We start from the raw sequence: 24,100 nt of genomic DNA, 5'->3' as shown, positions 1-24,100 counted from the left end.
GCAACAAAAATGATTAGGGGGCTGGGGCACATGACTTAGGAGGAGAGGCTGAGGGAACTGGGGTTATTTAGTCTGCAGAAGAGAAGAGTGAGGGGGGATTTGATAGTAGCCTTCGCCATGTTGTTTTCGGGCAGCCTCATTTTCGCTTGCCTTCAGGTGTCCATCTTATTGCTACTCTGGTGATGGAATCAGTTTCCATCTGAAGCACATGATTGATCCATCTCCAACGCCTTCCGGCAATGATGGTGCTTGGATCATCTTGGCTGCACTGTGTCAATAGATATTGGTTTGAGATTGCTCTGGGCCAAAAGATATAGATAATTTTTCTGAGGCAGGTTGTATGGACAGTTTGGACATGACATACTTTCTCATTCCCCAGCATTCTGCACTATAAAGTAGTGTTGAAAGTACTGTACACAGCTCTGATAAATCTTGAGTTTGGTTTTGGTGTTGTATTTTGATGGTTTCCAGACTGTATTTAAGCTCCTGAAGCTGTTCCTGGCTTTACTGATTTTGTTCCTGATGTCCTGGCTTGTTCCACCATCCTGGCTCATGGTGCTGCCCAAGTAAGTGAATGGTTCTGCATTGGTGAGAACATGATCCTCTGTTCGTACTGGTGATGGTGAGGCAATATTAGCGGTCACAATATCTGTCTTATTGTGGTTGATTTTCAGTCCAATTTGCTGGCTGAATGCGGTGAGTCGAGTTGTTTTTTCTTGTATCTGGTGTTGGGTATGTAACAGGACAGCGACATCATGTGCGAAGTCCAGGTCTTCAAGGGATGCTCATGCTAACTGGAAAATGGACACTGCATTTTTCAAGTCACAGCATCAAGCCTGAGCATCTTTTATTTACTCTGTTCAGACAAGACCTAGAGCTGAGCCCCTGCTAACATGGGGAGATTTCACCCTGGGTTACACACACCCCTCAGCTGTATGCTTGAGCAGATTTTGGCTCAATGATTAAAGATACAGCAGGGCCTAGTGAAATTCCTTAGTGAGAGCCAGGACTGGCTGAAGGGAGGCAACTCCCTCTGAAATGCCAGGACAAGTTGATTAAGAACATATTTCCCCAATGAGGAATTTACCCAGCTCTCCTCTTGGCTCTTACAGTTCCTGGAGAGGATCCCTCTTGCCCCTGCGGTCATGTGTTATGTTGTGCAGGGGCTGGATGGGAGACCAGTCCCCTATCAGGGCAGGGTGTGTCCCCTTACCCGGAGGGTGCTGCTTGTTTTAGGGACAGGCGTGTGCATTCCTCTTCACCCACCACTTGATTGACAGCCCTATGGAATGAGTCAGGCTTCAGGCACGAGCTTTCCATTTGCATCCAAGGCTATTGAGCTTGTCAGCGTCAAGGGGGAACCTGGCTCCGAAGTCACAGGAGCACGTTCAGCCGGTTTCTGCTTCAGAGGAGCAAATCCTGCTGGCTGTGCCATGCCCGAGTTCTCCAGCACATATTGCACCCTCCCCAGGGCGACTCCTCCCACACCCCTGAGAGCCCCAGGACAATTGTGGTTCCCTCAAGGCAGCACGTCACCCCATTCCCACTATTGCACTGTGGGAATCAATGCCGGAGGGCCCAGGCTGCACCTGACAAACAGGTAGATTGCAAACAGGCAGCAAATCCTACACTCCCCGCTCCACCTGCAAACAGGAGCTATAATTACCACTGCAAACAGCAGCCTACAAATGGTCACAGCAAGCTGCAACCTGCTGGGCAAACAACTTATCTCCACTTCAGGCTGGGCAGGAATGAGTGCCAGCCCATGCTGGGAGGAGCTGTCAGTGTTCTCACAAGGGGCTGCCCCCAAGGCCCTTAGCTCCTCTCTCCGGGGAGGGCATGCTGGGAGGAAGGAGTTGTCTCATCATTGATTTTTCTACTGGGAATTTTGATTGGACAGCAGCATTCAGCTTGAGAGTTTACATGGGAGAGGGATGGAAGCCTCTGAGCTGCAGAGAGGGCTTAGCTTCCTTCAGAAAGGAGCCAAGGCTCCATCAGGGCAGGAGATCAATTGGAGGAGATGGAATTTTGATATGGCAGCACCTCTCAAGCATTTTGCAAAGAAATATAATTCACCACATTGTCCAGACATTCCTTCCTAACCCCACGGTCATTGGGGGTCTGTCTTTCTATCAACTCCAGTTGGCTTTGGTTCAAGCCCTAGAGGCCAAGGTCTCTTTTCACACACATTGATACAACTCCCCTGAGGCTTATAGGGACGCTTGGGCGTAACGGAGAGGAGCATTTGCTCCCAGTGGTGTCTCACAGCTGATTCTTATGCATTGATGGAGTTCGACTCAGAGCAGAGATGGGAGATAAACAGAAAAAAAGGCACCTGCTAGAAGGGTAAAACAAGCTTACAGCCTTCACGATGCCCTGCTGGATTATTTCCAACTAGTGGTGGGATCTTATTTTACACAACTGCAGTAGTAGTTAATAAAGACCTGCTGCTGCTCCTCTCAAGCTCAGTGTACGTCTACGCAGTGAGTGACAGCCCCTGGCAATGAGTCTCCGTACCCGGGATGACAGACTCTGGCTCGCGCTAGGGCGGTAAAAGTAACGGTTGTAGGTGTTGTGGCTCAGGCTGGAGCTCAGGCTGTGATGCCCATCCCCTCTCCTGAGGTGTCAGAGCCCCCAAGTCCACACCCAGTTCTGTTTCATGCCATAGTGTGAGCCCACATCTGTCAACCCAGGCACCAAGACTCATTGCTGTGCAGACGTACGCTCAGCAAGGGCTTTGCCATTGACTTGAAGGGGATTTTTGGCCTATTGTCTCCCATAATCTTAGGATACAGCCCCATCCCTTGTTGGAATGGGCAGCCTAGCATCTGTCTAAGTCTGTTTAGAAATACTGGTGTTGCAAGAGCAATTTTGCCTCTCTGCGCCTGAAGTGAAGCTCTGAGGGGCAACGCCTCCTTCTCCGAAGAACTCAAGAACCTTCTCACCTACTGCTTGCTTTATAAATTAGGTCACGTCTGCCTAGTCTTCATAAAAATCAGAGGAATAAGAAATCTTTGTTCTTTTAGAAAGGGCCTGGACATGCCTGACACCAACTCAATGTTCATTATATTCAGTGTTAATAATGCAAAGTAGAGCACACTGGAAAATAATCTCAACTATACATATAAAATTATGGGGTCTAAATTAGCGGTTACCACTCAAGATAGATCTTGGAGTCATTGGGGATAGTTCTCTGAAAACTCCTGCTCAAAGTGGTTAACAGAATTTTAGGAACCATTAGGAAAGGGACAGTGGCATTATATTTTGTCTATATGAATTAATAGTATGCAAGCACCTCAGAAAAGATATTAGAATTGGAAAGATTACAGAGAAGGGAAGGGCAATGGAAGTGATTGGGGTATGGAACAGCTTCGATGTGAGAAGAGATTAAAAAGACTGGGACTGATCATCTTAGTCATCACTTTTCTAAGGGGTATATGATAGAGGTGTACAAAATTATGACTGGTTTGGAGAAAGCAAACAGAGGAATGTTATTTACCTCTTCACATAACACAAGAGCCAGGGGTCACCCAATGACATTTATAGGCAGCAGGTTTAAAAACAAAAAGTAGTATTTCTTCACACAACAGTCAACCTGTGGAACTCATTGCCAGGGGATGTTGTGAAGGCCAAAAGTATAATTGGGTTCAAAAAAGAATTAACTAAGTTATTGATGGATAGATCCATCAATGGCTATTAGCCCAGATGGTCCGGGATGCAACCCCATGCTTGGGTGTCCCTAAACCCCTGACTGCCAAAAGCTGGGACTAGAAAACAGAGAATGATCACTTGATAAGTATCCTGTTCTGTTCATTCCTTCTGAAGCACCTGGCACTGGGCACTGTCAGAAGACAGATACTGGGCTAGCTGGATCATTGGTCTGACCCAGTGTGGCCATTCTTATGTTCAGAACGTGTCAAAAATGTCTTAGGCTTTCACATCAGTCAGCTCATAATCAACTAGTATGAAAGTCAGCTCATGTGGACTTCTTACTTGGTGAGCTGGTTGTTGATGTTGTTCCATGCCCAGGTGAGACACACAGGAGGTAGTGGTAAGAGGAGTTTTGTGCTGACCCTCTTATTCCATTTCTTTCCTTTGGTGGAAAAAGCGGACATTTGATTCTTTCACAGCTGAGAACAATAGTTGCCAACTTCATTCTGAACAGGTGAAAAGGAATGGGGGGGGTGAGAGAGGAGAAATCAGACCGAACCCTGAAATGTAACAAACTAACTTGCAGTGTAACCAGAAATGGCACATGATTTATTGATTTCTTCCCATCATGACAGGCCCTGTTAGCATACAAGCTATTTCCATCCTGAGGGCAGCCTTCAGGCCATTTGCAGAGAAAATAGTTTTATTTTTCATAGCATCTTACACACAACACACACACAATTCCAAAATGCTTTGCAAAGTGACACAAGATAGTTACTGCTAGGCTAGTTACATGGGAGCCAATAGATTTATTCTGAATTTACACCAGCATAACTGAAATCAGACTCTGGCCCCCAGATGACAACTAGTAGCAGAGAGAGAAGAGTTGAGATTTCAGAGCACGTTAAGATTAAGGGCCTGTTCAAGGGAGTGGAGGACAGAGGAGGTCTGCAGCAGACAGCAGGAGAAAGCTCTTGCACCAAACAGAGACGATGGTGTGTGAATGGACAGAGGAAACCAAGGGACTAGATGACCAGGAGTAATACCAAGGTCAGGAGGAGACACTAGACTGATGAGATTAGCTGAACCAAGTCCATGGTGTGTGAGGGAGAAGAGTATTTGGAATTGGTTTCAGAAACAGCTGGGAGCTCAGTGGAGTGGTCTGAGGACAGGTTTTTTGGTTGCCCTCTGATAAAGAAATGTACTGAGGCAGCAGCAGTCTGAGTGTTGGAGGATTGCAGCACAGGTGGTGTGGAGACTGGGCAGACCAACACCCATCCATGTAACAACTTGTGCAAGGACTAGACAATTCTCCCTCAGTTGTATATAAACAGAGGCCACATTTCCAGCTTGCATGCTGCTCTTCCCCCATTGGCCAGGCCCACATCTCCTCCTTTGGCTTCCCACCCACACTTCCTAACCCCCCATGGGGGAAGCAGATGACTAATGACACTGACATGTACTGCTCTGCCCAAGCGCCAACTATAACAATAGGGCAGATTTCCTTTCCTACGTTAAGCACCGTGGCTGTGGACAGAGGAGAGAATAGAATGTATTCCACGATGCAGTCTCGTGCCAAATGACTCACACCACTGGCCTCACTGACACAGGCAAACCAGCTTTGGTTTGTTTTGCTTGAATGAGCATTTGCTTTTGATTAGTGTTTGTTTAATATTTAACCCCATTTCTGGAAGGGGAATGGTAATGTCACCAATTTGGGGCTGCATGGACAGTGGTCATTAATGTGTGCAATTGGATGGTAAAAATAGCTGCCACTTATTTATCTCAATTATAATGAAGGAATTGTGTTTATGCAGAGCCCTGAGAAATTCTGGAGCCCAGTGTTTAATTTGTAATGAAAGAGGTGCTGGGGCTCAAGCAATTTTTTTATATTCATAAGTGATGCAGGAAGCCCAGGGGTGCTGGGGCTATGAACTACCAAACCTCCAGGTGCTGTGGTTCAGCCATGGCACAAGTTGAGTGCTGCTGGGGTCTGATCCAGCCCACATGGCCCATTCATGGAGGTTTCATTTACTCATGAGAATAGTTCTTACTCATGCAAAGGTTGTGGGATCAGGCCTCAGGTCCCCCACAAAGGTGTTTAGGGACACAGCTTTGCTTTCTCCATTTACATGTTTGCCTAGATCCCCTTGATCGTCAGCCAGCTATTTCCCCCCAGAGAAAAAGCCTTGAATAGAACTCAGTTTCCACCTGAAGAACAGGCTTGAAACAAGAATGGCCACATTCCTGCAAGTTTGGGAAACTGTAAAATGGAGGATGCAGCCCCACAGGCATTTCAGAGCTCCTGTTTTCATATACTATGTTCAGATGCTGCTGACCAGGAATTGGATCTCCCCTCAAAACATTCTATCCAAAAATCAGACTCCAGCTTGAGTGACCCATGACTGCAGACTGACTGCTCAGTTAAACCCCAGTTAGGGTGGTGGGTTGACAGTATTCTGCCAACCCAGTTCTGCTGGAAGATTAGTTTGACTAAATAAAATCGGTTATATGAAGCACCTGCTTTCTGCAGAAAGTTTCAATTTTATTGAAAGATAAAGTGCCCAAAGCCTGTAGAAGTGGTTTTCCACCGAAAAAGACTGAAGTATTTCAGCCAAAAATCAAAGTATCTCATTTGGACTGTGCCACTGCATTGCCTCCTGAGAAGTGCAGTTTGGTTGCCTCATGGTGCCATTCTCATCCATGTGTCAGATTTCCCTGCCAGGCTACATCTCCCATGATGCACCACAGCCTGACACACGTGATTCAACTACCTCATGAAGGGGGAGATTGTGGTGCATCATGGGAGATGTAGTATGACCAGTGAGCCAAGCTTATAGAGGAGAATGGGAATATGAGGCACCTGAACTACAACTCCCATAAAGCACTACAGCAGCATTTCCAAGTCAAAATATTTCAGGTTTTGATCAAAATCTTTTGACAAACGTCCCCAGCCCTCAGGAAGTCAAATATTTTACATGAAGAAAAAAAAAAAGATACCAAACCATTTCCCCCACAACCACCTCTATCCCAGTGCTCTACATTTGGAATATCTGTCCAGCGCATTCACTGTCTCTGGGGCTAGGTTTTGCGATCCTTACTTTTACATTGATTAGTACTCTGCCACACTGAGTATTCTCAGTGAAGACAGTAGGACTACTAAAGTACAACCCACTCAACAATTCAAAAGGTATTAGAATCTGGCCCTTAATTTAGATCAGGCTTCTACTAGTCAGACAGGCCTAAGCTGAGAAGTTTGAATCTAGACGGCAATACAAATTCAAATGCCTCCAGTGCTCACATAGATTTGGATTTGGTGTTCCAGTTCAGCTCCTTAGAGAGGCTTGAAGCACAAAGTTCTGCTCTGACTCTGAATGGCTCCTAAAAGTTCATGTTTGTGTGGGGAAGGCAGGCTGGCTTTGATCCAATGGGTGCATCGCTAATAAGATTTGTGTGCACATTTCTTGAATACTCAGGCTGGAGGAAAGAGAAAAGGGAAAGAAAGGGGAGAGGGATAGCTCAGTGGTTTGAATATTGGCCTGCTAAACCCAGGCTTATGAGCTCAATCCTTGAGGGGGCCACTTAGGACCAAGTACTGATTTTGCCCTAGATCTCTACCACTGAAGGCAGTGGGGCTGGACTCAATGACCTTTCAGGGTCCCTTCCAGTTCTACGAGAAAGATATATCTTAATTTAAAAAAAAATGGTATCCTCTCAAGTCCAAAGCGATCTGTTTGCTTTTCACCTCCCCAGATAAATGCTGGAAAAACAGATGAAAAAGCCAGAATTGGTACTGCTGCCCAAACTAGCTGACTCACATCATTGGAGTTACACCAATCACTGCAAGCCAGGGCTCTGCCGTGAATCCACAGCCTCAGTTTTACTGGGGGTGGGGGATGTGATGTAGTGCTAAGAAAAAGGAGACAGTGTCTTTAGAGGCAACTGGTATGTGTGATATGTAATCACTGTGTGTTGGAATGTTGAGAGTGGTCTCTAGGCATGGGGTCTCAAACATGCCCAGTGCCAGTTCTCTGCAGAGAATTCCATCTCACACATTGAGAAGCGGCCGGTAGAGATAGTATATACAGACAAAGCTGAAAGGTTGGAATTCAGGGTGGAGCAGACAGGCTATGCAGGGTGTGGGATACATAGAGAGAAGTTGCCAAGAAAACAAATTTCATTGCAGAAGATGTCCACTCCCTCCTTTCAATAGCAATGGCACAAGTGCTCCTTACCCAGATTCGATCAACATTGCCACAGTGCAGTCACCATCAAAATATTCACTTGTATAGTGACTCAAGGAGTTTTTAAATCCAGACCATTAAGAAGCAGTAGTCAGAGCACCAGAACACAACTCTCCCTGAAACACAAACAAAGGGGTGGCCCTAGACCTGGGATTCTCAAACTGGGGATTAGGACCCTTCAGGGAGGTCATGAGGTTATTACATGGGGGTCCATGAGCTGTCAGCCTCCGCCCCAAACCCTGCTTTGCCTCCAGCATTTATAATGGTGTTAAATATATTTTAGAAAAAGTGTTTTTAAATTTATAAGGGGGAGTCGCAATCAGAGGCTTGCTGTGTGAAAGGGATCATCAGTACAAAAGTTTGAGAACCACTGCCCTAGACAGCCTGGAGGGATGGCTGCCTACAGAACCATATTTCATGGGGAAGAAAGGGATGTTCCCCTGCAGGAAGAAGCCATCTGTCCAGAAGACCCCTGTGTTTCAACAGCTAATCCTGAAAGTCCAGGTCAAAGGAGCTCATCAGAAACAAGTTACCCAGGGGAGATGGCAAGGAATAAGGAGGCTAGGAAGAGAGGTGACCCAAGGAATGGGTAGGCAAAGTCGGGTGAGGGACCTGCCATATTTTGTTGATATCTGAGAAGTGGAGATGGGGAAGAAGTGGCACCAATAAAAATTCTTCACTTGGGGCACCAGTTCACCCAGAACGTCCCCTGAACAAAGAACATGGTGTTCTAATGATTAGCAAACTTCAAAACATTGGGAGGTCCAGTTTGTATAAGTGCCTGCAAGTTCACCTGGCTCACCCACAAGCTAACTGAATCCATGCAACAGTATGTAAATAAGGCCATGTCTACATGGTAAGTTGCTGCATAGACAGCCAGGGTGTGCACCTACAGCAGACCAGCTTGCTGTGCAGTAGCATCCCACATGGACACTGCTGCAATACATGGAAAATCCTGGATCATAAGCCAAACTGCACTCTGGGAGTTTCAATGCACTGTAGCCACATCCACATGGGATGTTACTATGCAGCAAGCTGGTCTGCTGTACATCCACCCATCTTGCCATTGCCACACAGTAACTTGCCATGTTGACAAGCCCTTAGTCTGACTCCTTTCACAGCACAAGCACCACAGTCCTTTATCTATCCCTGGAGGATGAACCAACCTGGACAACAGAGCACACATCCCTCACCCCATCCCTGACCTGCAGGGCAGGGCAGTTCCTTGATATAGAGAGCATAGGCTTCCCTGCAGAGTTTTTAGTCCCTGCTTCTAGTTTGGCTGGAGCAGAGATGCAGGGAATTGAGATCACTAAATCTTAAGCAAGTGTCATTCACTTGAGTTTGAACAAGATTTAAGGTTGGTTCTAACAGCATTGCCCATCCTCAATCTACAGACAGGATTTGCACCCAGGAGCCAGAGATGTGTGTACCTGCATTAGGCTGGCAGGATCTTTCCAGATAGCAGAACAATCTGGCATAGTCTGAAAGTAAACTCTGCATCAGTTCAGACAGCTGAAAGAATCTGGCATTTGTCAGCCTACCAACTAAGTACTGCAGCCCCAATTCTAAGCCTCATCTTGAGTGTCACAGGTTAGGAGGTGCTGACCAGAGGAGGAGGGGAGGGACAAAGGTGGTTTCATGGGTGACTGCACAGCCCCCAGGTTAATTTAGAGCAGCACAGAGTCTCCAAAGTACCGTGCACTATGGTTACAATCCTTCATATCCCCCCAACATGCCCCCAGCATCCCCCAGTCTTGGAGTTGGGATGAGGATTATGCAAGGACACATGGGCCTGAAGCAAGTCCTGCTCCAGAGGAAATCTCCCTGAGGAGGGCTGCTGGAACTGCATGCAGGGACCAGAGTGGGGCAACATTCTGCCTATCCTCTATGAGGCATCGTGATCAAGAGGATAAAGCAGGGAATGGAGACAGGTGCCAGGGATTCCATTCACAGCTTTACTACTGACTTGCCATGTGATCTCAGGAGAGGCTAAAATTCCAGCAGTGGCATCTGAGTTGTAGGTGCCTCTGTTTGAGGGACTTGTTTATAAGAAGCCCTCAGAACACCCATAATTTCAGGCAGAATCCTTGGGAGCTAAGGCCCCCTCAGCTGGCTCATGTTTAAGATAAGAGACCTCAGGAGATTTAACCAGTGGTGAGCTGGAGCCAGTTCCCACAGGTTCCCAAGAACCGGTTGCTAAAATTAGACCTCCGTGGAGAACCGGTTGTTAAAGGGCCAGGGAGTGGGCAAAGAACTCCGGTCCGCGGGCCGGACCATCCTGTTGCTCCCAGGATTCCCAGCTGGGGAGGCTGAGGCTCCCCCGGCCCTTCCCCCCCAGCTGCAGCATGGCCAGCCGCCAGCATCAGCTGGGCAGCTCAGCTGAGCTCCGGAGTCGTCCTGCTGCTTTGAGCTGCCGGCAAGGTAAGGGGGGGAAGGGAGCTGCAAGCTCTAGGGCTGCCGGGGGGGGGGCAAGTGGGGCAATTTGCCCCAGGCCCTGCAGGGGCCCCTGGCCCCACAAGTATGTCTTCCCCTGCCCCTGCCCCAGCCCCTCCCCCGCTCCCCCCCTTAAATCAGAACTTTTTATAGGGAACCTGTTGTTAAGATTTTGGCAGCTCATCACTGGATTTAACCAGTCACAAGTTCAGATGTGACCAACTGCAAGTGCCCCAGCTAAGGCCAGTCTGAGCAAGACTTACAGATTCTAAAGAGTCAGGATGGGATTAAAAATTCTTACAAGGAGCACCAAATAGTACATGGTATTTTATTTATACAGCACCTTTGATCCAAGGCAAGTACAAGGCAAAATACCTGGGCAGGTTATATAAACACTCCTCCTCTCAGATAAATTTCAAGCAGTTAGAAATTCCAACAGTCACACGCAACTTAGCAAAAACTCAAGTGCCAAAAGAAACTAAGAACACACCATGACAGAAACAGAAGGGGTTAAGTAATTGCCATGGAGGGAGACACTCTAAAGATTAGACAGAGATCCCACAGTTCATGAGTGGAACAGAAACAGATGGCAGTAAAGGAAGACAAAACCCCCACCCATGCACATGGTAGAAGTGGTCACTTTGTTATTCTTACCAAGCCTTTCTGATCATTTAAGAACAAAGGGATACCCGACAAAGTTAAAAGGCAACAGATTTAAGACTGATAAAGGAAATGCCTTGTCACACAATGCATAAGCGAGTCTGTGGAGCTCATTGCCATAAGATAGCAGTAGAATTTTAAAAAAGGACTCTGCATTTTACAGTGAATAAATGGGCAGCATTACATTTGACAGACTGTATATGGGTACAAGCTCCCCTCACTTTGTGGAATAAAGTGCTAGCTACCAGAGGCAAGGCAGAAGCTTCCCTTACGGGCATGTTATTGCCTAATCATCTAGATAGAAACATTCCTATACTGCATATTGACAGATGGGAACTGACACCCGAGAGCCACGAAGCAAACTACAGAACCAGACGACCACTCCACACAGCTGGTGATCTCAAGCTAGGCATGATGGACGGCAGCATGACCCAGGGGCCAGGACACTGGAATGGCAGGTAGGATAGCTGAGGTGTAGGACAGCTTTTGCCACTGACCTGCTGTCTGTAGCTCTCAAAGCACTTCACAAAAGGCAGTAAATGGGATGATGATTTTAACCTTCCTTTGTAATGTGCTTTGAGATCCTTGGAAGAGAAGCACTAACAGCTAGCTAAGTATTATTACAGGAGATAAATTCTCACTCCCCCTGGAAGCCAATTCACCACCAGCTATTAATGTCCTATCATACATTTGATCATAGGATGGACTTATGCAGAAGTTCTTCTATAAATCAGGGTTGGGTCATGTTTCTCTTCTCAAGCAAGGAGGATGGGTGTCACTCAGTGCATCCCCTCATGGCCAGGCATAATACAGCAGTTTCTCTGACACTAGCACCCCATGTCAAGGCCATCCCCACATCTCAGCCCTCTGGCCAGGCCATTTATAGCTCCACCCCTTGTAGGATAATAAAGAATCCAATGAACAAACAGGCCAATGGCCTTATGCCAGGTCTTCAGCTCCAGTCCAGGTCCTATAATCCTTGCCCCAGCAGAGGATTACATCCCCTTTCTCAGGGGTCAGTCAGGGAACTCAGGGCCTCCCTCTACTCTGGGTTCCAGAGCAGGGACCCTCTGTTAAGCAGAGAAGGTCTGTGTCGTCAGACTCACTACTGTTCTCCTGAGCCACCGCCTACCTTCATCTGCCTCCAGGCTCTTATGGCAGAGCAACTCCTCCCAGTACTTTCTCCCCAGAGGATCTGGCTCCTGAGGCCACTTCCTACCAGTCTAAGCCTGATGCAGAGTCCCCTGAGGCTCCATAGCAGCATACACTCCTTAGAGGCTTGGCCCCTGCAGCTACCCAGAAGGCCTTGCCCTAGGAACATTCTCCTCAGGAGCTGCCTTCTCACTGTGAGCCCCAGTGGCCTTTTATCAGGTCCAGGTGCTCGTTAGCCAATTAGCCAACTGGGCAGTTAGTTACTTCCACATGAGCCAAAATGAGCTGTCCACCCTTAAAGAAGCCTTTATGGTAGCCTGACTTCCCGAAAAGGGGTCAGTTGGCCAGCCAGACCCTCACCCCCACCCCTGACACACAGGTTGATGGTTTTCAGGCCTTCTTTCCTCATCTTTTGCAGGATGATACTAGGACAGTACAGGATTTTCCCCTAGGATTCCCTTTGTAAAAACAATCATTCCTAAGGTCATAATTCAAGGGGAGTTTGGCTTCAGTAAGGTCCTGGCCCATTTTGTTGGTCCTGCTAGAATGGTTCCCATAAATAGTTTTAATTTAAAAAAAAAACCTGAATATATTTTGGTTTTCAGACAACATTTTTCAATTGTTGGGATTCCACGCCACCCCTCTAACTTGATCAAAATTAGACATTTCCAACAGAAATTTCCACTTTGGCAAAAAAAGCCATTTTTCATCAAAAATATTTTGAAGGCAAAATTTCAACCAATTCCAGTCCCAGTGCATGTGTTCATTCCCTCTGCTCACACAGGGCACTGTGCCCACACGTGCATTCCCAACACGCACAGAATTAACTCTCGATCCTTTTGTGCCAACACACTTAGAGGCTCAGATTCATGCTTGCTGAGCCAGGGAGATGCAGATTCCCAGGCCAGGAAGGGCCGCTGTTCACCAGGGAGTGGGAGAGAGAGGGGAACACTGCTCAGCAAGAGAGAGTCTGGGGCTGGAGGTTCACCCTCCACTGCCCTTCCTCAGGGATACCGTTGGGATTGGACACCTTTATGTTCTGCCAGCAGCTCTGTTGTAAGGAAGCACTGAGTCTGCCCGCAATTGATCGTCCTCCTTGGCCAGTGCCACATGCTCTTGGGGCCGTACTGGCTGCCTGTGGGCCTCTTTGTGGAGAAGAATTTGCAGCAGCTTTGCTCCGGACCAGCCCTCCCCACTCCACCCCAGGTGGATTTTCTGCCATAGATGAGACCACCCTGGGATCTACACCTGCTTGCATGCTGTACACCCCTGGCCCAAAGTCTCCACTTTCCTGCACCCCATCTGATGAAGGCCCTGACAATCCCAGTCATTTTTAACACCAACACAGAAGCCTCTCAGTACTGGGCAGTGGACAGAACTCCCACCACCACAATCCTCCATGAAAATTCCTGGTAACACACATGCACAGCGGTAGACAGGTGTCCCAACCTTCTGGCCTCTGCCCACACAGCCTCTGAATTCAACTGATTGTGGAGGCTCTTCCGATTTGTAAATGTATACAGTGGACTACAAAGCAAGGTAAAAGGTAGATAATGAAGCTATTGAACTGCATTGCCTAGATTCCTAGAATCTGATGCATGCACCTAGCATGTCCATGGTGACACTAGTAGCATTGCACTGTGGATATAGCTGTGACCTTCACCCAGGTTTCATAAGTAATCCTGGGCTGTACCTCTTGGGCTTGACAATGTCTCTCCTTCTCCACTGAGCGCTTGGCTGGATGGGCTCTCTCTGGAGCGATTACCACACCTGCTAGGGTGGGGCAAGATGAGGCATTTCCTGACACCTTCCTCCTTAATGAGTCACAGCAAAAAGCAAAGTCTTTCAAGAGGTTCTTCTTAATGAGGTGACTGAATTGTGATCCCGATACAGAGGTGCACAGACCCTCTAGCCAGCTTGGAAATCCATCTCTGATGGCCACTCAGGAGAGATGCCCTGGACTTTGTTCCCACGCTGCTTCCTTAAGCACTAGTCATCAGGCCAGATCCTCAGCTGGTGTAACTTGACTTGCATGGAACTAGGCTATTATACACAAGCAAAGGATCTGGCCCATTGGCACTTGGCTGCCCCAACTTAACAAGTGTAAACCTTCTGCCTGTCTGAGTTGGCAGCAACAAGGGTGGGGTTCAGGATCTAGGGGTTCCATTTCAATAACACAACGCAAAACCAGCTCGAGCCCCCACCCAGTGACCTGGGACAATTCCATACCACCCCCCGGGTGCCTCTAAGAGGCGATGCTTCCCCTCTCGCAAGCACAGAGTCTGAATGTATTTTGCCTTTTAATAAAGGAGGGAAACAATGCAGCATTATGTTGAGGAAACACCACAAACAGGATTCATAACACAAACCATGAGCAAAAGACCCACCCCCAAGTAAGTCTGGCAGTGTCCTTTTCCCCTCAGGGTCTTAAGTCCAGTAACCCAACAGTCACCCCACCCACAGTTTCTGGTCAGTGCAGCCCCAAAGTGGTTCTTGAGTCCAGCAACCCAAAAGTCATCCCTCCCACAGTTTCTGTCCTTAGTCAGAGCACCCCCAGAGTTCAGAAGTTCATCTGCAGAGTTTACCTCCCAGCCTAGACATAAGTAGGGGGAGGTATGGGGGCATCTTACATGCTCCGCTACTTGGGTCGACAGCCAATTGCCACGCCTCGCCATGGGGTTCTGCTGCAGACTTCACCGCCAACTGCACCTGACCACCAGACGTCCTGCTGGCCACGCCCCTCCACCAGCCTCCCTACTGGCCGCTCCTCTCCACTAGCCACTCCTCTCACCTAGCTATCCTGCTAGCTGTCCACCAATATGTCTTTAGCCCCACTCCACACTATTAACACAGCTCTCAGAGATTTCTGCTCTTAGTAACTTCAGCTCTTTAGGGATTTCAGCTGTCAGTAGGGGAGCCTCAGTGCTGGTGCACTCAGAACCAATAGTTCAAAATAAGTCTAATGCTTAGACTTAAGTATCAATGATTTCAGCTCTGCAGCATGTAACAAGACTCCTAATGGAGTCAACGTTAGCTCTGTTATTACACAGTGGAGAGAAGAGGGGTCAAAGTGGTGTTTAGTGCCCTCAGAAGGGGCCCAAACTATCTAGTACACATACCTGTCCCAAGCCTGTCACTGGGAACCCATGTCCATTGCCTAGCAAGTGGTACTTTGTTGAGAGCGAGTCCCTCCGTCATAAAATGCCAAGTACAGTTCTACTGTCCTTGAGTCACATAACCAGGATAACAACACTTTATTACTCCTGCCCCAATAACAAAGAGACTGCAGCCAAAGTGACCATTTGGGCAAGCAGTCCCATCATGCTAGGCGGGGCGGGTGTCCCCAGGCAAACAAGATCAGCCCCTGAAGTCCTTTTCCACAGCTCACCACCAGATGTCAGGGTAGAGCTCATCCTGACTCTGCTTACATCAGCAAGCATATAACACTGCACAGTTCTGAGGAAGGCTCCCAGAATTCAAAATGACCTTGATACCTTGGAGAATTTGGTCTGAAATCAACAAGGTGAAATTCAGTAGAAACAAGTGCAAAGTATTACACTTAGGAAGCGAAAATCAAAGGCACAAGTACAAAATGGGGAATAACTGGCCCCCTCCTCCACCCCAACCCCCCTGCCCCAGCCTAGAGCCTGCACCCAAACTCCTTCCCAGAGCCCACACTCCTACCCTAGCCTGGTGAAAGTGAGTGAGGGTCGGGGAGAACGAGTGATGGAAGGAGGGGGGATGGAATGAGCAGGGGGCGGGGCCTCAGAAAAGGGGCAGGACAAGGGCACGGTCTCATGGAAGGGTCAGGACAGGGGACAGGGCAAGGGTCTTTGGGTTTGCACGATTAGACAGTTGGCAACCCTACCAGGCAGGCATGTGGAAGCCCAGGCAATGCTGGAAGAGCATGCCCAATGACTGTTCTGCCGTGAGGCCTGGAATTGCTGTCAGTGGGCCTGCTGCTGAGGCCTCTTCTGAAGTACTGTGTCCATCCAGTACTTGTTGTGGGCGCCACACTTTAAGAAGGATGTGGACAAATTGGAGAGTGCAGAGGAGAGCAACAAAAATGATAAAAAGTTTAGAAAACCCGACCTATGAGGAAAGGTTAAAACAACTGGGCATGTTTAGTATTGTGAAAAGAAGGGTGAGGAGGGATAAGTAGTAATGGGTTTCACCTTTAGCGAGGGAGATTTAGGTTAGATATTATGAGAAAACTTTCTAGCTCTAAGGGCAGCTAAGCTCTGGAATAGGCTTCCAAGGGAGGTGTGGAATCCCTGTCACCAGAGGTTTTTAAGAACAGGTTGGACAAACACCTGTCAGGGGTGGTCTAGGTATAATTGGTCCTGCCTGAGCTCAGGGGGATGGACTAGATGACCTCTCAAGGTCTGTCGTACATGTCTGTGATTCCAAGGAACATTTATATTTTAGCTACACGTGATAAACAGGACTAATAAGAAAATCTAATAGATGTGTTAGTGATGTTGGAGTTTGGAACAACAGAGCTCCCTTCAAATCTGCTTGTTGGCTACAAATACATCACACTATATTCATTGCTTCCCGGGAGTCAGAACAGAGAGATATTGTAGCCCCATTGCAATAACATGCACTACAGACCCAAACAGGGGTGCATTCCAGACCACCATTATCCATCACAGCCTCATTCCTTCCACTGCAACTAAGGCCTCATCATAGCATCCCCGAGCAATTGTCTTGTTTGGGCTCAAGGTGACCACAGAGCTTCTGCAAAGAGCCAGCTGTATTCCTGGGAGGAGACAGCCCAAGAAGGTGAAAAGAGAGGGCTAAGGTGGCTTCAGGACACCTTTTTGTCTTCCTGATTCCAGGCCTGGCTCAGGGTCTGCCTGGTCCCCAGTACAAGTTAGAGCAGTCCCTCGGGCTTCCTCTATGCCAGCTTTGAATGGCCCTCTGCACACTGGTCTACTGGCCCAGACTAGCCAGAGTGCTCTGGTCAACTCTCTCCCCCAGCCATGTCCCTATGCTAGGGACTGCAGGGGATTGGCACAGAGCTGTTATACCATCTCTATGCTAGCTCAAGAGCCCCCTGTGCTGAGGGCATTCTCCAAGGACCATTTTCACCAGCTATCATCTCCATGGCATAAAAAGGGCTGGTTTTACAGAGAGTCGGAGCCTATCCCTTTACATGTTTATCTCTGTCACAGGTGCTCTGGCTGTGCCCATCATCCCTATGCTAACATCCCATTGCAACACTTCCATTTTCCATCTTACCTGCTTGCAAAGTGATTAGAACATGGTCAGTTGGACCTCTTCAGGGTCTCCACTTCCTTTTGATCTCATAGCCCTTTGACCTCAGCTGGAGAAGTCCAGAAAGCCATGGAAATGCCGCACCAAGTAGGCTGAGGAGAATGAGCTGAACACTCGTCAGCTGAAGGTTTAGAGGAGGAGGGATGAACTGTGAGTTCTGTGCTGGGGTTGGAAACACAGCAAGAGACGTCCGTAGCGATTTAACAGTGCGGGGATGATTGGATGAAGAATTATCCCTCAGAGGATTGTCTATAACTAAATCCATTTAGAATAAAAATTGAAGCTGGTAGCCTTAAAGGGAAATCTGTAACCACAGTCAGCATCGAGCTGGAGTTGTCCCTGCAGAAATGAGGATCTAGGAATAAGAGCTCAGTTCTAAGATGCTGTGGTTCATTCAACGGTTGGGCCAGTACTGAAAGGCAGCAATGGAAATGAATGTATTGAACATAGATGGCCAATGCGGATACTGGATACTGTGGAGCCAGCACAGAAGGAATAGATTCGACAAAGGGTTATGAAGTTTTCCTGAGCTTCAGTGACTGAATGTTCAGAGCCAAATTCTGATCTCATTTACACCACTGTGGAGCCAGAATAACTCTTCTGACTTCCATTTCGTTACTCTGAACTGACACAGTGTAATCCCCGGCCCTTTAGATGAAATTCATCCTTGGTGTCAATTCATTGACTTCAGGTACACCAGGGATGACTCGGACCCATATAAAACTAGATGTCATGGTCTGCTTTGACTCAGCCTTCAAGCCCAGGCAGCATCATGTGGTTTGCATTGGTTCTCTCTCACTGAGGGGTTTCCCCAACATCCGCACCAGGCCTTGGGGTTTTTTTCACCATGTTTGAGCTTGACGATCTCTTTCCTCTCCAGCCTGGAGCCCACCATTTTAATTCTGAGCCCCTGATCTCATGTGCCTGGGAACAAGGGGCTGATCCAGCAACAGGGAGTTGGGGAGAGAAGCCATCCCCAAGGTTGCATCACTGTATTGGCTATCAGGTGCTTGTACGCAATGAGACACTATTTTTCTCTCACAGCATTTTGGAGCTCTAGTAGGCCAGGAGTCAGATCCCTAAGGCTGCTCCAAAACTCGTGTGCAGATGTCACTGAGTCCCACCAAGCCATAAGCAACACCATAATCCTTATTCGTTCACATCCCTAGTGCACATTAGCCCACAGAGCGAGGAACAAAAGCATTTCCTGACTCCTGTGCACCTATGCCATAGCACTGGTACTAAGCCACTGACCCACACAGTGAAGGGCCCAAATGTAAGCATAAGACATCACTTTGCTACACATCCCTAGTGTGTATAACACAAACACCACAAGCCATTGCTTGGAGCTCTGTGCCTTTGAGAGCCGTGCAGTCTGCATGAACTTGGCAAGTCATGGAAGCCATCCAAAGCATGACCAACCCTCCAGCAGACTGGGGTCTCCTGGGTGATAAGGCCACCCCCATATGTCCTGTTGCACACACCAAGCCACTGAAAGGAACAAGTCCAGTTTCCATCTCTTGCTCTCAGTCCCCCTGCTCAGACGTTAGCGTGCTGAGGGTGTGGGGTGGTACGTGGGGAGGTGTGGGAAGTGGGTTTGTGGCTATCTTACAGATAGAACTCTTGATTTGCATAACCACCCTGGAAACACTCCCCAGCACTGGAAATTCTTAGCATGCCAAACGACAACTGTTTCTCCATTGAGGATGCAGGTGTGGGAGCTTGAGACGATTGTTAGGTTTGATTCACAGGGTTTTCAAATCCTTGGTTGGAAAGTGCTACCGGAAGGCAAAACATTATTAATTTACAAGGCTGTAATACATTAACTGTCACTAAGGTTCCCTGCTGCCTTGGTACTAGACAGAAATCAATTGTGATGTTTTCAGGTGTGAAAGATGGCAAGTCGGACTCGGGCAATGAACTCGGTGGGCCCAGGAAATCTCCCTTCATGCTTCTCAATCTTCAGGCCTGTGCTCTCTGGTTTACCCTGTCCTGCCAGAAGAAGATCCTCCCTGAGCTGTGCAAAGCTTGCTGAGAGAGGATTCCCATATACTGTATATTGCCTGGTCCAGTCGAAATGGATCATTTGCCTGCGGTAGGTTTGGCTGGTTAGGTTTGCTCCCCTCCCCCAAAGAGCCTGAGGCTGCGATTCACTGAGCACCTTCAACTCTCCTTATAGCTGTCACTCAGCACCTCTATGGATTGGGCCCAAAGATTTGTAGTGTGTTACACACACTCATGGCCTGTGAGTGCACCACTGGCTTGGGGAGGCTAGCCCCCAACTCCGCCCCTTCTGCCCAAGGCCCCGCCCTTTCCACACACCCCACCGGAGCCCAGACCCCCCCCCCCACTGCGGCTGCTGGCCCTCGCCCCGGGTTAGCGCCCCCAGGCCCAGAGCTGGGTGGCCAGGCAGCGCGGCCCCAACCTCCGCAGCCCCGCAGCACCAGGAGTGCAGACAGTGCAGCCCCAGCTGGGGCCATAGCACAGGGAAAGAGACACCTGCAGAGCGGGAAGCAGGAGGGGAACTGGGAGCAGAGCGTGGGTGGGGCCACACTGGCTGTTTGGGTAGGCTCAGCCTATGATAACCAATACCCACTGCCCATGACTCCTTCTCCCCCTTTTCAGTTAGCTTCATTCTCTGCATCCCATGTTGCTTGGCTCTAGTTTCCTCCTCTTCCTCCTCCTCCTCTCCACCCTGGGGATGATTTCTTCCCTTTCCACCCCTATCGCTGGCTTGGCAGCACCTCACACTATTTGTTCGGTTCCTCTCCAGGTAGGGGAGTGACGTCACCTCCTGTTAGCACCTCAAATCCCCTCTTTCATTGTAAAATGCTGGATAATGAAATAGTTCTCTCTCTAGATAGCTACATGTGCCAGCCTCACTCTGTCACTGGCAGCCAACGTGGAATGAGATAGCTGACCACAGACTAGGGGCACTGGAAAAGGACAAGCAGGAGCTCTGTGTTCACTAAACCAGCTTGTGGCATGCTCATTTCTCTTGTCAGGATTGCTGCTGATTATTTGTTAATCAAGCACTAGCAATGGAGTCAATGCTGTGTATTACAGGGGGAAAGATGGAGAGGCAGATCCTCAGTTGGTGTAAATTGTCACAGGCCCCCAGCCTCAGCATTTACGCTATCTTTTTTCATACTATGTTAATGTTAAGGGGAGGTTAAAGCACTGGCAGGAGACCTGCATTCCCACCTCTCCCACAGACTGCCTGGCAGGCCATGGTCAAGTGACTTCGGCCCAGATCCTCACAGGTACTTAGGCTCCTAACTTCCACTGAAATCAGCAAAAGACTTAGAGGCTCGGGCCCATTATTGCTCAGTGACTCAGTTTCCCCATCTGGAAAATGGAAGTAATATTTACCTACCTCACAGGGGTCTGGTGAGACTAAGATTTCGCTGGGAAGTGCTCCGAGCTACTCTGATGGAAGATATTGTAGGAGTGAGAAGTATTATTTATTATAAGCAAACCCACATGAACCGGTCTTTAACACACCTGCTCATATACTGTTACCCTATTTACATATGTAGATTGCTGGTGCCTCCAGATGTGGAAATAAAGACTTGTCCACATAGAACAGGTATATGGGAACATCCCCATCCAATATGTTCAAGTCCTAGTTAGCTGCTCAGTAGAGCTGGCAGAGCAGGTTTCACTATCCTTCTACATTAGCACTACCACTGGTACCTATCTATGTCCACTCTTAGGGGTAGTTCACAAGCCAGCTGCCTCCAGTGTGGTGGCACAAGTCACTTTTCACAGTACCAGGAGAGAGGCATGTTATGGTGTGATACTAGATAGCTGGTTGCCCCTGGGTTTAGCATGTGATTACTGTGGAGTAACCCCAAAATGCAGCAGTTTGCAATAATGCAGTAAATACCTTGGTTGAGCGTTTCACCGCAGACTAGGAGATATAGACACATCTCCTTCATACACTCCCTTTCTCGGTCTCACCCCCATGCAGATCCCGGGGTCCCTGCAGGGCTCTCTGAGGTCTGGAGAAGAAGGGGAAAGGGGGCAATGGGGTTAGTTGACGCTCCCTTTCATGTGAGAGGGGCGAGATCTGTGCATAGAGAGGCAAGAGGTCCAGTGTTTAGGGCACTAGCCTAGGACTCGGGAGGGATGGGTTTGAGTCCTTGCTCCACCCCAGACTTGCTCTGTGACCTTGGGCAAGTCACCTTGTCTCTCTGTGACTCAGTGCCCCATCTGCATTCCGGGGACAATAGCACCCAAGGGCGTTGGGAGCATGGCTACAGGAAAGACCGTGAGGTGCTCAGATACTGCGATGGTGCAATAGACCACTCAGAGTCCCCTCTATGTACAGCCCTGTGGGGCATAGGCCCCCACCTCGCACACGGAGAGGGCAGCCATGGGACAGTCCTGAGGCTGCCAAGGCCTGCATTTTTCCAGCGTTGGGCAGCACAGGGAGTGCATGCCAAGGTTACACAGCCAAGGTGACTTTAAATTATTAATTAACAGGAGTGTTAAAAGAGGCCATAGGTACAGCATACATACACCCATCAGCACGCCCGCTCCCTGGAGGAACCATGGGGCTCTCTTAAAAGGATCTGAATTTAATTCAAATCAACAGGCAGCTCTTTGGAGCTCACGTTTTCCTGCCGACGAATGAGCCTATAGCTAAACAACCCAGTGTCCTTTGGCCTGTCAGAGTCATTCATTATCCCACCTCTCCCTGAGCCGTATGGCGGGGAGACTGCCTGGGCCACGTTTGGCAGCCATGAATGATTGGCAATGCTGGGGAGAAGGCGCGGACTCTCAGCTCATAGAAGAATCCCCTGGAAAGTCTGATGAGGAATGTGACACTAGGGCAGCTGCCATGAACTTCTGTAGCAGCTTTCAGCCACGGGGCCCCCAGCCCTTTCCTAGCACTTGCATGCAGGGCTGCCCAGTGGGGAAAGGGGGGGCAAGTGGGGCAATTTGCCCCAGGCCCCACAGGGGCCCCCACAAGAATATAGTATTCTATAGTATTGCAATTTTTTTTATGGAAGGGGGCCTCGAAAATGCTTTGCCCCAGGTCCCCTGAATCCTCTGGGCAGCCCTGCTCAGATGCTAGGGCAAGGGTGGTAGGAGAACCTGTATAGAACAGAATTGGAGACATTAAGGCCAGAGTCCCATTTCTATAACCCCTTGTAACCAGGTCCTTTCCTCAGTTCCCACCCCGAGCTCTTTGCTGTTCCAATAAAGCACTGCAGGCCTTTTCTTGATGCAGCACCCATGGCTTTTATTCACACAAAGTTCCCACCACCAGTGATACTATTTACAGAGCCTTACAGGTCTTACTGTCTCCTCTTTTACAGGGAGTCTGCCCCAGCCTGGAGACTACCCTTTCCCTGGCCATTCCACCCCTTTGCTCTGGCTGCCAGCCAGCCTTTATGGCTCTTCAACCAGCAGGCCCACAGGTGCAGCCAGTTCCAGAGGCCAGGCACCAGACTTCTCCCCAGCCCCAAGCTATTTCCCCTGATTGGGGCTGGCTGAGCAGGGGCTAATTAGGTGCCCTTGCAGTGGCACCCTGCTACACCCCTCTTTGCACTGCCCAATTGCTGTAAGGGGGCCCAAGTGCAAATGAAAATCAGGCCCTTTAGGTACATCTATACAGCAAAAAAACACCCTCACAGCAGCAAGTCTCAGAACCTGGGTCAGGCTCATGCTATAGCACTAAAAATAGCCACGGAGATGTTCCAGCTCGGGCTGGAGCTTGGGCTCTGAAATCCACTCTCCGGGTGTCTACACGGCTGTTTTGGTACCGTAACGGAAGCCCCAGAAGCCCGGTCTGTAGAGCCGGGCTCCAAGCCTCACTGCTGTGCCGTTTGGGTTTTTTTGCTGTGCACATGTACCCTTAGTGAGTGAAGCCTCTCAGCTTCTCAGTGTGGTAGATTGAGACCATTGTCCCCATCCAGACAGGCCATGAGGAACAGACAGGGTAAGGACAGAAAGCTCAGACAAGTTACTCCTGTTCGGTGCCCAACTTGCCACCACTCTGGCTGCTCTTCAGCGGAACTAAGCACCCGCAACTCCAACTGAACTCAGTGGGCGCTGTGGATGCTCAGCACCTCTCAGAAGTTGTCTCTGTCTGGGGCTCACACCCAGTGCACAAATCCCTTGCCTCTGTGGAAAACATAGCCGTTACCAATTTGCCCACAGTCACATTCTGCATCAAATGAGTGACATCACTGAGAACAGGCCCCATCCCCCGCTCTAACCACTCAACTGTTCTGCCTACCAAGAAACCACTCCTGACCAGTTCAGACACCTGCATCCCACACAGTGCACAGGGAATGGGCCTAATTCTGATCTCCTGTGCACTGGTGCATGCCTGGATGACTTGCCCTGATATCAGTGGAGTTACAGGATCGGTACGCCAAATCCTGCACTGACTTGCCCTCGGGACCTAACCAGTGTTGGATTCGGCCCTGATTAGGGCTACACAATCCTGTATTCATTTGTTTAATCTCACATGGCAGCAAAATCCAGAAAGAACAGTTGCTCCCAATTGCTTAATTATACACACACTCCATTTTGTGGAAGCAAGACTCCGTGATCCATTTCCTCCATTTTTCAGTTGAAAAGAACTTGTCATTGTGACATTTCCTTAGATTTTGTTTTATAAAGGTTTTAAAAAACTCAAGATCAGCATGAAGTGTTTAGTT

The 24,100-nt window shown here is 48.8% G+C and overlaps 1 protein-coding gene across 1 annotated transcript in view; it reads right to left on the bottom strand.

Moving 5' to 3' along the window:
- Nucleotides 1–21,377, bottom strand: part of LOC123343656 (syntaxin-binding protein 4-like) — a 158,279-nt gene extending 136,902 nt beyond the window's left edge. Inside the window, exon 1 of the mRNA XM_044978889.1 lies at nucleotides 21,313–21,377. The gene's annotated coding sequence lies outside the window, so the exon portion shown is untranslated. The remainder of the gene's footprint in view (nucleotides 1–21,312) is intronic.
- Nucleotides 21,378–24,100: the final 2,723 nt, after the last annotated feature.

Source organism: Mauremys mutica, chromosome 11 (assembly GCF_020497125.1).
Source record: "Mauremys mutica isolate MM-2020 ecotype Southern chromosome 11, ASM2049712v1, whole genome shotgun sequence".
In the NCBI taxonomy this organism is placed as follows: Eukaryota; Metazoa; Chordata; order Testudines; family Geoemydidae; genus Mauremys; species Mauremys mutica.
This window is presented reverse-complemented; position numbering and strand designations above follow the sequence as displayed.